The following is a 15,148-nucleotide window of genomic DNA, read 5'->3' on the forward strand; positions in this document are numbered from 1 at the left end:
TGAGCAATGCTGTTTGCCCCTTCCTTTCCTTATTTGATGCTATGAGATCTTTTTCCTGTCTCTGCCTGTTTTCCATACGCACTGGGACAAATAAAATTTGTCCGGGTAGATGGGTCCCAATTTTTTTAATTACTTGAATTCAGTTTTCTTGTATAGGTCATTTTATTTAATGTGCTTGTTTAGGTGTACATAGCTATTGTAAAATGTATTGTGTCTAGCTAACATATTATCAAGTTGACTTATAAATAAAAGAGCATGCATAAATTCAATAAAACTAGTCAAAGCTTATTAGCTTGAAGAGAATGTTGTGTTCTGAAATTTAACATTGAGATATTTTACCTAGGTATTTCTGATGTTCATAGGCTTCCAAATGGTTAAAATGGCTTTACATGGTGACTAGTTTTGCATAGTATCTTGGTTCTTGTAGGTGGTCTAGTTACACCTGTTAAAAGTGAAAGTGGAATAGATACTTAGTGAGCTTACTGTGTGGTTTAAAGTCTTAAAAACGACAGAATAGCTGGGTGAGGTGGCTGACATCTGTAATTCCAGCACTTTCAGGGCCCAAGGCGGGTGAATCAGCTGAGGTCAGGAGTCCAAAACCAGCCTGGCCAACATGGTGAAACCCCATTTCTACTAAAAATACAAAAATTAGCTGGACATGGTGGCATGCACCTGTAATCCAAACTACTTGGGAGGCTGAGGCAGGAGAATTGCTTGAACCTGGGAGGTGGAGGTTGCAGTGAGCTGAGATCGCACCACTACGCTCCAGCTTGGGTGACAGGGTGAGACTCTGTCTCAAAAATAAATAAAATAAATAAATACATAAAAATAAAAAGACAAAATAATTCTCATCTATAGAATGCCAATGTCTAGTGGGCAGTTCAAAATTCTTACTTCCTAGGTTTATATAAAATGTACCAAAGAATTGTATTATTTATGAGGAAAAAAATAATTTTTGTCTAATATAGAAATTATTGAAAGGAAGGTTCAAAATATGAAAAAAACTGATGAATAGAAAAGGGAGCTGTAAAGAATGTTATGTATAGAAAATGTATTTTTTACAAGGAATTGTATAAAGAAAGAGTAATTTTAATTTATGTCCTAGAGTAAAATGGCTGATTATTTAAGAAAGAGATGGTATAGGACAAGCCGGAAAGTTCAAGCATGTTGTAGATGGTCCATGTCCATAATGATAAGATTTATAAAGGGGAATTTATGAAAAGATTCAAAGGAAATTGTCTATTACAGACTTCCTAAAAAATGGTCTATATTATCACAACCAAGTTTTCTTAAGGTATTAATTTGCTAAATTACCAGAAATTTTTATTTTCCTGTAATCTATTTTTTTAAAGCTACTCAGATTAATGTAACCTCTTTCACATTTTGTCATCAGCTCCTGTGAATTTTTCTTCTCTCATTTATGACTGCTCTTGTAGCCTGATGCTAAAGTGTTTTGTCTTAGAGGTCAGTGGGAGCAGTGTTTTCTCCCAGTATAGCTTAATTCTCATGTTCTTGGTTTTCCTTGATGGATAACCTTATTTTGGCTTTTGGTTTTTGACTTTTATTTCACTTAGAAGCGTTTTGGAGGCTGGTGGGAGCTTGCCCAACTCCATTACCTTTGCCTAGGAAGAGGACATCTGTTTGGTCTGTTGGGGGTTATAGGTTTTGATTTTTGTTTTGTATTCTCCCTTTTTGTCAAGGTGTAACAAAGGCAGTGTCAATGGCTAACCTTTTATATTAAAAACTTGGAACAGAGGTAAATATGCGTTGGCAACTCTTGCCTCTCCAGGGGTCACTGTCTATAACCCTGTAAGATCCCACAATATGAGAAGTAAGTGAGCAATAGGAACAATTCCAGCAGGAATCAGGGCAGCTATAAGACTAGCAGTGCCCTGAGGTGGCTTTGTCTACCATGAGTCAACCCTAAGAAACTAGACTCAAACCTTGGAAACCTCAGCCACCAACACAAATCTGGCACTAAAGGGAATTCAAGAGTCACTAGACTCTGGCGAATGTAGTTCTTGGTAACAGAGTAGTGTTGGATTATTTACTAGCTAAGCAAGGTGGAGACTGTGCAGTTATTTCTAAAACCTATGCACATATATTAACAACGGTGGACAAGCTGAGATTAACATTCAAAGACCTATGAGCAAGCTAGCTGGTTACATAGATATATCTGGGCCACTGACCCCAACTCTATCTGGTTGACAATTAAATGTACCTTCCAAGGTCTCTCCTAGGACCTTTAATAGCTGCCTTGTTATTACTAATCTTTGGCCCTTGCTTGTTTAACTTCATAATAAAGTTTGTGTCTTCTAGATTACAACAGATCTAGGTAAAGACAACGCTGACACAGGCCTCCCAACCCATCCCACCTGCTGACCTGGAGAATAAAATCGTACTGCCTCTGGGACCCTTAGATTAGGTATCCAGAAGTTTTTACTCCTTCGATGCTAGGCAGGGCTTTTGCCCATAAACTCAGCAGGAAGCAGTTACACAATATGGACTTCCGCCCTTCTGCAGCACTCTTAAATTTAAGGAGGAGTTTCTAATCTCTGAAGAGGGTGTGAGGTAGGAGGTAGAACTCGACTCCAGAGGTGGGGCTCAGACAATGGACCAAGTTGAAGACTGGCTAAAGCAGGCTGAAGGGCCATCTCCCCATGAGACACGCATACCAGTGGGCCATGTCAGTTTGCCATTGGCATGGCAACATCCGGAAGTTACCTCTCTTTCCCAAGGCAATGACCCATTGACCTGGATGTTATCACCCTCATCCTAGAAATTCCTGCATAAACCATTCTTTAATTTGCATATATTTGAAAGTGGATGTAAATATGACTATAGAACTGGCTCTGAGCTGCTACTCTGAAAACACTGTCTATGAGGTATAGCCCTGCTTGGCGTGGAACAGTACCACTGCTGCTGCCATACACTGCTACTTCAATAAAAGTTGCTGTTTAACACCACCAGCTCGCCCTTGAATTCTTTCCTGGGTGAAGCCAAGAATCTTCCTGGGCTAAGCCCCAGTTTGGGGGCTTGCTTGTCCTGTATCACATTCATACTTCTATTTCTCTTAGTCATATTGACTATCTAATGCAAAAGACACTCTAAAATGGATCTTTTAGGTTTGAAAATATTTGCCTTAGAGAAAAATATTTAAAGAAGATCTATAAAGGATGGCAATATAGTAAGGTAACTTTTAGTATCTACCACAAATGTATTATAGTAAAAGAATAAATTAGAAAATAAGCAAGTGTGAGAATTAAACATCAGTAAAGGAAATTTAATATTATTGCATCTATCTATCTATGAAATTTTCATCTTCATTCCCTTTTATATTGCTGCTTACCACTGGTGAGAATATTTGATTAAAGGGGCATAGAGTTTGTTAATTGAAATAAATGTTGAATTGTCTTCTGGGACAATTTCTTAGTCTGTTTGGGCTACTATAATAAAATACCATAAACTGGATTACTTATAAACAACAGGAATTTCTTCCCATAGTTCTCAAGTTTGGAAAGTCCAAGATCAAGGCACTGGCAGATTTTGTTTCTGCTGAGAGCCCACTCCCCAGTTCAGAAAACGCATTTTCTCTCTGTAGCCTCACATGGTGAAAAGACAAAGGGGCTCTCTCAAGTCCGTTTTAGAAGAGCATTAATCCCAACCATCTGAATCAGCCCTTTGCAGGCAAGAAAATATTGTGATTGTTTTTAGATTTTGAAAACTGTAACAAATATAACACTGGCTCTATCTATATACAAAATATCTTACTTTTGTGTCATCAAAATTAAATGAGTTGTGATGGCCAAGGCATAATACGCATTGCCTCACTACTTTAGCATGGAACTTAGATTTTAGAAAAATGACTGTGCAGTAGGAAAGACTAAGAAGATCTTGGAAAAACGAGAGATGGAGGACTAGAAGGAGTGACAATTAGAAGGAAAGAGAGAAATTTCAAACTATGTGAAGATGGCAAGAAATGGCATGTGTATTCATGATGATATAACAGTAAAAATTATTTTTTCCTGTTGTTAGCTTTACTCAAAGCACTTAAGACATTGCTGTCATAAGTGAGATCTCATATGTCTACCCTGAAGTCACTGAAGTGTTTGAGGGCAATAGAAAAATAGTAGAATTTAGATTTCCATTTTAGAAGACTTATTCTGGTGACAGGGTGTATAATTCATGCATTTTTGAATAAGTAGACACTGGAGGCAGGAAGATAGTAAGGAATCAAATTCGGCAATTCAGAAAGAAAATAATGAGCTCCAAATTAGGGCACCAGTATTGCAAAGGGAAGAATGGAAGTTAAAAACTCTTGTCAAGTTGTATCACTAGGATTAGCAAGTAATTGGCTGTGGAAATTTGAAGACAATATATCTAAAAATTTATCTAAGGGTCACAGGGTAGAAGACAGCATTGCTCATCAAGATAGAGAACACATTGGAAAGAAACATTTGTCAGTGAAAGACGTACAATCAATCTGAGTCATATTTATTTTTAATTGTTTGCTAAATATCCAAATAGAGGCATTCTATAATTACTGGAGAAAGAAATGTAACTGTCGAACTCAGGTTAGAAATATAGATATTTTAAATGTCTCTGCTAGAAGAACAGATTGTTCCTGGAGGTCAACGTCAATGAAGAATATGTGGCAGAGAAGAAAAAAAAACTGAACATGAGCAAAGCCTAGAATCTGGGGAAATCTTTATTAGAAAGACAGAGAAAAGAGAGCTGCAAAGAGATTGAAAAAAGGCAATGAAGCAGTCATAGGAACAATATGGCATAACATTTTAAATTGGCATGACATTTTAAATTTTGAATATTCTGCCAATTCGTACTTTTTTTCTCATTAAAAGAAAAGACAGATATAAGTAAAACAATAATCATGATTGAATCTATGAAGATGCCTGATTGTATGCCTCAAAAAATGACGACTCTGGATATTTGAAAAGATAAGGAAAATCAGAGGTTCAGAGGACAAGTTGTTATGGGATCTCTGGGGTGTCGCTTTTCTGGCCAGAAACCTCTGTGGCCGGTGGCGCTTTTGCCCTTCTTTTGCTTGGGCGCACTTGGCTCTTTCTGCCCATTCAGCCTGGCAGGCTGTGCTCAGCTTATGCTATTGGCCTGGATCCCACACCTGCCAAGGACGAGCCAGGCATAGAGCGGCAAGGGGTGTGTTAGCGAGCGAGCATAGGGTCTGGCCACTGTGCACTGTCAGGCATCCTAGCTGCTGCAATGGGGCAGGCAGCTCCAGGTGCGCCTGCAGCAAGTGCTGAGCAATGGTGCAGGCAGCAAGGGGCACCTGCAGGCCAGTGCCAAGCCATCCTCATCCCCGCCTTGGCTTCCCCTCTTGTACTAGTCCGTGCCCAAAGTTTGGAGGGGGCCTAGGCGGCAGGCGGCTGTCGTGTCAGCGCTGCCCCAAGTTTGTGCACACCCTGCCGGGCTGCGACAGTGCCCAGGCACAGCTTCGACCCCGCTCCAAGATCAGAGCGGGTGCCGGGAGTGGGGAGAGACCAGGCAGTGGAAGCAGACACCCCCAAGCCTGCAGCGAAGGGGGACCCTTCCCGGGACCTCGACGGTGCAGACTGAAGAGACATCTGGGTCCGCGTCTGGGAGGGTAGCTGCAGCTGTACCCGGGCAGCTCCCACTCCACCAACTCAGAAAGGTCGGGGCACCTGCTTGTCCCCGGCTCCTGCTGGCTCTATAGAGCATGCAGCCCCAGCTGCGCTTCTGAAATCCAAGCCGGCGCCAACCTCCTCAGGGAGAAGCCAGGCAGTGGGATTAGGCCCTTCCCAGCCTGCGGGGGTAGAGGGGTCGTCCCAGGCCACCAAGAGCACAGGTCTGGAGCCGTGGCAGGGTGGCTGCAGTGGCACCTGGGAAGGGCAAGGGTCCTACCTGCTCCATGGAGCGTCATAGCCCTGACCCTGCCTCCCCATTGCAGCTGGTGTCTTGGCAGCGGCCACTTTAAATGGGCCGCTGCTGCCACCAAAGTGACTAGAGGTCAGGGGCCACAAGTATGACTTGGTGTTCAACAATAGGAACAAAGGCAAGTCCCCATTCAGTGGTCTACCCTGCCTTTGCAATGACTTTTCTTCTAACCCTTTCACATTTCATTGTCAAATTTCAAAGTCCCAGAAAAGGAACTGGCTGCCCATCTGTGCAATACATCTCTGCTCTATGACTGTGCTCAGAGAGGGAGCTGGAAAAACTGGCTCCCTGTGGTTCTGAAGGCAGCACTGCTTCCTTTGTTACTGCACACAATGGGGAATTCCACATGAGGGAGATAATAATGTGTGAGGGGTGTAGACAGAGAAACTAGGAATGTTAATGATATGCTGAGTGTTTATAATGCACCACACACAGAGCTGCAGGATTAACATGCATGTTCTGAGATAATTATCATAATTTGTGTGGCTTTATTATTCTCAATGCACACAAAAGGAAACTGTACTTTAGAGGATTAAATACTCTTTCTAAGGTCACACGATTTATAAATGGTGCAAGAATGAGAACTCAGCAAGTTTAGCTCTGTATACAAATTAGACCCTATTCAGGGCACTTAAACTTTAACAGTTCTCTATATGATTAACTTGCTTCTGATAATTCAACTAATTAGTGACTGAATTGTAACTAAAAACTTGTTAATTAATATCAATATTCGGGATATATAATAAAATGTTCTCTACCAACTAATTGAAAATAGGGGAGTAAGAACTAGTGCTCAAAGTCATGAATTAAATATTTAACGGTTCTGTACATATATAGGTCTCAGGATATTAAGTGAGATTTGTCTTTAGCTTTATAATTTGGTCAACATCAAAATAAAGAAGTCAGGAGAATGTAAGTTCCTCAGCTAAGTTGAGGGCATATAAAAGGAAGTAAGAAAATTGATTAAAAGAAGATTAAATACTGGACATTTACTTTGAATGCTTGTTTGAATGTTAAGCACTTTTATTTTCTTCCTTTTATTGAAAGTTCAGGTGTGTACTTCCTTCCTGTCTGTCTCCAATCAACTAAAGGACTGATTTAAAGAGAAGTGTTTCTAAAACATGACCTGTGTCCAGTGGAGATTGCGGAATAGAGATGAGTGCCAGACCCACCCCCCTGGAGCAGTCTATACATAAAGGACTTGATGTGGTTACCTGTGATAAGAGGATGCAGAGAGCAGCTTGGCCTTCCAGATTCTGGCAGTTCTTCTCAAGACTCAGGTGGACCCCATGGAAGTTAGCTGAGTTTGAATTACCTAGAAAATATACCAGCCCAAGTAAATCAACTACCAATGGGAGTCATGATATCAAAAAGACTACTGGGGAGTGTGTGAGAAAGGTCACAGAAGAAAATGAATCACTTGTATTACAGAGAAATACAGTGGAAGTTTTCCAAGACAGCCTCAAAAATTCACAAAAGAGCTTTATAAAGCAGAACACTAAAGAGGTTTCACACTTCTTTAGTGGAACCACAGGGTCCTTACTCCTCCTTCCCTGTGCTTCCTTTTGTCATTTTGGGACCAGGAGATTAAAAGCAAATAAGGAGGAAAAGTAAAGATGAAAATGAGCTAAACGTGATAATCCTATCATGCCCCACTCCCTCCCCACTGCAGTCTCATAAACCCAAGTCAGGAACAACTGAGGTTTGAGCATTAGACTTGACTGTGCCTCTTTAATATCTGTGACTGTTGCAATGTATTAGTAAATGAGGGTGTGCAGAAAACTCAGAGATATTCCTGAGATTCTGAGGAATCTCAGGGTGATTTGACAGAAGGTGATTTGACATAACACACTTACAAGACAAGTGAGTAAAACAAAAATTAAATTTGACTTCTGCTAGCTTACTTCACCTGGTTCAATAAGTCGGCTTTAAATATGAAAGAACAACTGAAAAGGAAAAACTGGTTCTCATTCTGTGAAGTATGACCGTAAATAAACTGAATTCGTACACATATTTAAAGAAAGAATAGGCCAACAATGAAAAATGAAGATGGACATGCATGAGATAAAATATTTGCAAATGATATTAGAAGACAATATTTCTAAGAAGATAAGAGAGAGAAAAGATGGGGCAGGGGTATGTAATTAAATAAATAATTAAATCGAAAACTGATTATGTCTACATTTTATCAAGTGCTTACTATGTGTGAGGCATATGCTATGCATTATGATGGAGTCACTTTTAAAGCTATTAAAAATAACACAAAGTAATTATTCTTATTCCCATTGTACAAAATAGGAAACTGAGTCACAGAGAGATAAGCCAAAATGAAGGCTGGTAAATGTGAGCAGAGATGCGTACAAAGAAATAATAATTAAAAACTTATTTTTGAAACAAACTACATGAGTGCCAGGTCTTAAGAGAACAGAATAGAGACATTGAATTCTCCTAAAAAACGATTTAGTTTGGCCTTTTGGCCAATGCGTTTAATCAAGCTAACCTCATTTTTCATTTCACTGAGTCTGTCGGAAATTAAGCTTGATCTCATTAATGTTGTTTAAGCTGAATGCTTTTGGTGAAAAAATAACTCCATTAAGCCATAAAGACACAATTAGTGAAATGTATTAAATGTGATTACAATGTGACAGATTATTTCTATAAGCATACCATGCTTATAGACTCCAATGAATATTGAACTTTACAATATTAACTTTGGAAGAATAGACCATATTGTAATGAAGCTCTTCTGGTTGAAAACTTTTTTGTCTTCTCTTCATTTTGAATTCAGCTCAGAGTGGTTTTCAAGGCATATTAAAAATATCTTTTTAGAAAAATAATATTTAACCCAGAATTGTCCTGAAATGCTTTTGGCATGTTTCTTGAAATTGAATCCATTTTTTAATTAGAAAACTATGTAAATATTGAAGGCATTTATATGACTGATATGTGCTTTCTAAAGAGCTATTTAAGAGAAATATTCCACAAATAGTTTGAACAATGGTAGCATCATCAATAGAAGCTTATAGCCTACCAGCTAATTACTCTGAAAAGAAAGCACTCAGAACATATTTGAAAAATATCAACCATGGAATTTTATATTTAAAATTTAGCAATAATTTACTTATTGAGTAATATTAAAGGCATGCTTATGCATCTAATAATAATGGATTGATTCCAATCAAGAGCTTTGCTACATTAAGATTATAGCATTAGACCAGAAATGTACTTTGAGTTCACAGATCATATCTATAAACAAACAAAATCTTAACTGTAGAAAGGAAAACATTATGCACTATTACGGTGTCTGCAGAATTACATGCAATTGCACACAATTGGCAACAATTTGATGAAATGTGAAACTACTGTAGTTTTATTTATGACCGTCTTGTGAATATTGTATGGTCATTTTTAAGAAGACAAGATGACACATGGAAAGCTGAATGGCAGAAAATGCATAAAGGGTGGTTGGTTTGTGACACAGATTTACGGATAATTTTCCTTTTCATTTTTTAAAATTTTCTTTCCATATTTTTCCTCATGTTTTCAAATCTTTCAACGTGGCCCAGCATCATGTACTACCAAAATGAAAAAATATTAATATTCAATACCCAAATAAAAATAAAAGGGATGTAATTACACAGGCTGTGACTACTAGGAAGTGAAAAAGTTGAGGGCCACTTAAAGGTCACCTATCACAGTCTGTCCTTTGGCACCCATGAGTCATGTCATTCCAATATCCAAAATATATTCAGACCCTTCCAAGGTTTTCAAAAAGTCTGCTCCAATTATAGTATCTGCTTAAAACTGAGAATCTTATTTTCTGTATTAGGTCTAGATGCGAATGAGGCTTCCTGGTTCCTTAACTAGTTCTTCTTGAGTGAAGTTTCACTTGTTCCCTCCCTTTGAAATTAAAGAATATTATGTACCTTTAAAGCCACTCAATAGAAAGGGTGGAATAGGCAGAAGATAACTATTCCAGACAGTCTTGGAATAGAAACAGATGGAAACACAAAGGAATCACTTTACAGATGGGAACGGCTGGAAGCACAAAGGAATCATTGACTCATGTCAATCCTCGTATCCAATTAGGCAAATGCCGGAAGTTTTTGAATAGGATGTAAGTCCCTGGAATAATTCTCCATTGCTTTTGTGTTACCCTTTGCATTCATGATTATGCCCTCTGAGTTATCCAACCCTCTCCATACTTCCTTTTGCATGTGTTTGCTGCTGAGCAGGTCTTTCTGCCTGATTTCTGCCAGTGTTATTCAGAAGGTCCAAAGGACTCTTTTCAGTCTGTGCTGTTTCTGTCTTCCTCAGTAAATGCTAGTGATATTTCTGAATATCTAATTCTTCTAACAATGTGTGTGTCTTCTGTGAGCCTACTTGGGAAATACTCCATTAGACAAAAACCTCAACTACAGATCTTTTCTTCCTACCTTTGCCCTCTTCTGAGATAGAATGCCCTTATCATTAAAAGCCCTCATGTTGAATTGACAGAATCTATGATATATACCTTACACCTTGAAAATCTTAGGAAGATTTCTGGTTTTGGCTTTATTTTTAGACCATGTTTTTCTTGCAGGGCTCTGGATTTTACCTTTGCTTGGAAATCATGTCTTAACTTTATTATCAGACAGCTTCTGAAGAGGATATATGATAATATATTGATAAAAGAAAAACTTCAACTGAATTAAATTTAAATGAGTTTAATTGAGCAACGAATGATTCATGAATCAGGCAGTCCCCAGATTCAAAGCAGACTGAGAGAGACTCCAGTGGTGCCTTGTGGCCAGAACAAGTTTATAGACAAAAAAGGGAAAGGACGTACAGAAATTGGAAGTAAGGTACTGAAACAGCTGGATTGGTTACAGGTTGGCCTTTGCCTTATTTGAACACAGTTTGAACACTCGGCATTGTATAAGTGGTTGAAGTATGGCAACTGAGATTGGCCAAGACTACGCTATTGTTATAGGTGCATACTCCTAAGTTAGGTTTTCAGTCTTGTCTACTTATATTAAGTTATATTACAGTTCGACCACAAAGATTCAAATATAGAAGTATAGAGTCCTTCTCAGGCTATTTTTAGTTTGCTTTAACAATATGAATGCTATAATATAGTATATGAAGAAGATTTTCAAAACTATCAAGTTTGACCCTCTTTTATTTAGTAGCTTTTTCCTCTGATTTGTCTGTCTTTTCTCACATTTTATTCTACAAAGGGAAAAGTCAGGTAACATCTTCAATAATTTTTTTTTTTTTTTTTTGAGACAGAGTCTCACTCTGTCACCCAGATTGGAGTGCAGTAGCATTAGCTCACTGCAACTCCGCCTCCCCGGTTCAAGCAATTCTCATGCCTCAGCCTCCCCAGTAGCTGGGATTACAGGCACCTGCTGCCTAGCCCAGCTAATTTTTGTATTTTAGCAGAGATGGGGCTTCCCCATGTTGGCCAGGATGGTCTTGATCTCTTCACCTTCTGATCAGCCCTCCTCGGCCTCCCAAAGTGCTGGGATTACAGGCGTGAGCCACCGTGCCTGGCCAATAATTTGTTTTAAAATATTAGATGACCCAATTCATTAGGCACATTCCTAGTTTACTATACTTCATGTAAAATTTATACCACTGCATTACAATGGTAGCAAAAGCAAAGGGGTTTGCTACCATTTCAGTAAGATAGTTGTCACTGTCCATTAAGCCCTCATCAGCATGTTCTTTGAGACTAAAATCTACAGCATGTCCTAGCTGCTTCGACTTTTTTGCAAACAATTTCTTCAAAGCTCATTGTTCAGTTCCAAAGCCACTTCCATATGTTAGGGGTTTGTTACTGCTACTTACTGGAACCGAAACCTACATTAGTTATTTATTACTACATAATGGATTATCAGCCAACTTTTAGTATCTCACAATTTCTGTGAGCTAGGGCCAGAAATCCAGGTGTATCTTATGAAACTGAAGAACTCAGCACATAAAGAGTCTGTCCAAACTTCTGCTCTAAGAGATGAGCAAACTTTAGCACGGTTTCTTGCAGCATAAGGCTGTGTCCCTAGGATGACCCTGGTCTCCCTCCTCCCAAGTTAAATCTCTGCCTGAGAAAGCTCAATGATACCAAGAGAATTTGCTGTTTGTTCTAGCCAACACCTGACGATAGGCCCCTGATTTCCTTTTCTTAGAGCATTTACTAAAAAGGACTTAGAATCATAAATTCTTTATCTACCACTTTGAGGTTTACGTGCATCTCCTACAACTCAGAAGTGTCTTTCTGAAGAACCTGAAAGCCATTCCTTTGAAATGTATTCATAAGAAAGGGTAGGGCTCTTGTCTCCCAGCCTTTGTGGGAGAATTTGATTCTTGACTTCAATAATTGCCAGCTAGCGAGCAGACACAGCTGGCCTAATCCATTAACACTGACCAAACCTTTGTAACTTTCAACGTCTCTGACTCTACTTGATCCCTACTTGTCCACCTCCCACGTTCTCCCTTTAAAACACCCAGTCACCTCCGCACAAATTGGAACTGAGCTGAGCTTTCCCCTCCTGTCAGTAGTTACTGAATAAAATGTTTTCAATGCTTCAGCTAATGTCTGGCTGTGTTTATGTTTAACGCTTAGCTGGGTGCCTCACATAGTTCTCTCTCATGAGGTTATTGTTGCCTGGAGCTGTTGTTTCATTAGAGATTCAACTGAATGTGTGTGAGAGGAGGGATGGTCTGAGCTGAAAATCATTCATGTATTTTTGGCACTTCCTTGCCTTTTGTTTCTTGATATGAAATATGGCATCCCTTGGGGTGAGAATTCTGAGAACGTACAGGTTAAAGAGTGGCTAAGGTCTCTATTGCATGCCCAAGATGGAAGCCAGTCTAATTTTACGAGTGACATCCCATACCTTCTGCCTTCTTCTGTTAGCAGTGAGTAAAAAGTATTTATCATACTCAAGAAGGGAGCATGAAAAACTAGAGGGTGGGTGTCACTGAGGGCTTTCTTAGAGGCTGATTACCACTATAACGGCTCCATCTGATGAATTCACTTCTTGTACTTCACGTATGGAAGACATAACGTGACTCACCTTAATGCAGTTGAGAGTCACTGGAGCTTGTTTCTAGAAACAACTGAGTAGCAACTCTAGGTTATACCACATATTTGCACCATAAATAACTCACTGATTTGCTTAATTAAAATGATAGAAACAAGTAGAAAATTGAAAACAAACATGAAAAGTTTTTGGTAGCAAATATAGTTCTTATGATTACAAAATCCTAATGCCAACTATCTGTTTTTTTTGAGAAACCAGCTAGCTCAAATAAATAATATAATGCCTACATATGTCAGTGCTTAGTAAATACTAATCATTTCTACTGCTACTATGATTATTACTATTATCAAATAAATATGTATTTTTTTTTAAAGAAAATCACTTTAAAATAGTTATTGAATGATTAGGTTTGAATCCTTTAGTGGATTTTTCTTTTTTTTTTTCTCCTGCAACACAAGACTACTAAATACCTGGTTAATAAATTACACTTAAAGAGATATTACTGGCCAGGCATGGTGGCTCATGCCTGTAATCTCAGCACTTTGGTAGGCAGAGGCAGGAAGATCACAAGGTCAAAAGATCGAGACCAGCCTGACCAACATGGTGAAACCCCGTCTCTACTAAAAATATAAAAAAAAAGTCAGCTGGGCGATACAGTGATGTATACAAAATACAAAAAAAAAAAAAGTCAGTGATGGGCGATACAGGAGAATCGCTCGTACCCTGGAGGAAGAAGTTGCAGTGAGCCAACATCATGCCACTGCACTCCAGCTTGGCAACAGAGCTAGACTCCGTCTCAAAAAAAAAAAAAAAAAGATATTACTATTAGACAAACATGTTGGCTCACACCTGTAATCCCAGCATTTTGGGAGGCCTAGGCAGGTGAATCATCTGAGGTCAGGAGTTCGAGATCAGCCTGACGAATATTGTAAAACACTGGCTCTACTAAAAATACAAAAAATTGTCTGGGCGTGGTGCCAAGCACCTGTAACCCCCGCTACTCGGGAGGCAGAGGCAGAAGAATCACTTGAACCCGGGAGGCAGAGGTTGCAGTGAGCCAAGATCACACTCTAGCCTGGGTAACAGAAGGAGACTGTCTCAAAAAAAAAAAAAAAAAAGAGATAGTACTATCTACAATTTATGACAAATATCTATGGCTTGAGTCTGAGTTCTTGGAAGACAAGAAAATAATACTTTGTTACTACCTGAAGATATTATAATTTAAGTTTTTAATAATCATTAAAGCAAAGCATGCATAGTATAAATATAAAAAGTAACATATATCATGAGTGTACCATTTGCTGAATTTTCACAAAACAGTGATGTAAACGGCATACCAATTTGGAAACATTATCAGTAATCTGGAAGCCCGCTGATATGGCTTCTGTTCTCCATATCCCACAAGGGTAACAAGTAATCTGATTTCTTAAACTATAGACTTTATTTGGCTGCTTTTGAACTTTTGTACATTGCACACACTTTGTAAAAATGTGGGGCTATTATAAATAGTGTTGTAATGAACATTCTTATATATACTTTTTTGCAAACATAATTTGCATTACTTGGAATTATTGTATGTGTACATTATGTTTTAGTAGATGGAGGCAAAGAATGCAGGAGAACGTCTGAGAGTTTCCCCCAGCAGTACATAATCATTCTGTTTGCTCTCTATCCTTGAAAATATTTAGTGTGATCTGTTTTTTGTTTTATTGCCTTCCTTGTATTAGTATATTGATATCTCATTATGGATTTAATTTGTATAGGACATAGACCCATTCTCTTGATAGCAGAAATGTCAAAAAATGTGTAGGTATCTTTAGTCAGAAAGGACTTAAAAATAAGGACTAAAGAATAACATATTATCTTATAATCGGCAGGAAAATATTTACTTAATAAAATTTATCTTAGTTAAGAAAGAATATATGTGTAACAGACTTTATATAATAATTTTTTTATTTGTGTTCAACATGATATATACATAGACAATTTTGTCTGTAATCCACCAAAATTTTTTTTTGTAAGGTTTGCCATGGTGATTTTTAACGTTTCTGTCTTCCTTGATTTTAAAACACGTTTAAAAAAATACACAAATATGTTCAGGTGTTATTTTATATACACATATATCTGAAATATTGACAGTCAAACCTGACCCCAAAAAAGCTTTTACCAGGAGCTTAAGCAAAATTAACAGC

General features: G+C 38.4%; 1 long non-coding RNA gene across 1 annotated transcript in view; it reads left to right on the forward strand.

Moving 5' to 3' along the window:
- The window catches only part of LOC134732698 (uncharacterized), a 36,822-nt gene extending 28,761 nt beyond the window's left edge, over window positions 1-8,061 (forward strand). Inside the window, exon 3 of the long non-coding RNA XR_010116122.1 lies at window positions 6,984-8,061. This is a non-coding gene — a long non-coding RNA (uncharacterized lncRNA). The remainder of the gene's footprint in view (window positions 1-6,983) is intronic.
- Window positions 8,062-15,148: the final 7,087 nt, after the last annotated feature.

Source organism: Symphalangus syndactylus, chromosome 16 (assembly GCF_028878055.3).
Source record: "Symphalangus syndactylus isolate Jambi chromosome 16, NHGRI_mSymSyn1-v2.1_pri, whole genome shotgun sequence".
Classification (NCBI taxonomy): Eukaryota; Metazoa; Chordata; class Mammalia; order Primates; family Hylobatidae; genus Symphalangus; species Symphalangus syndactylus.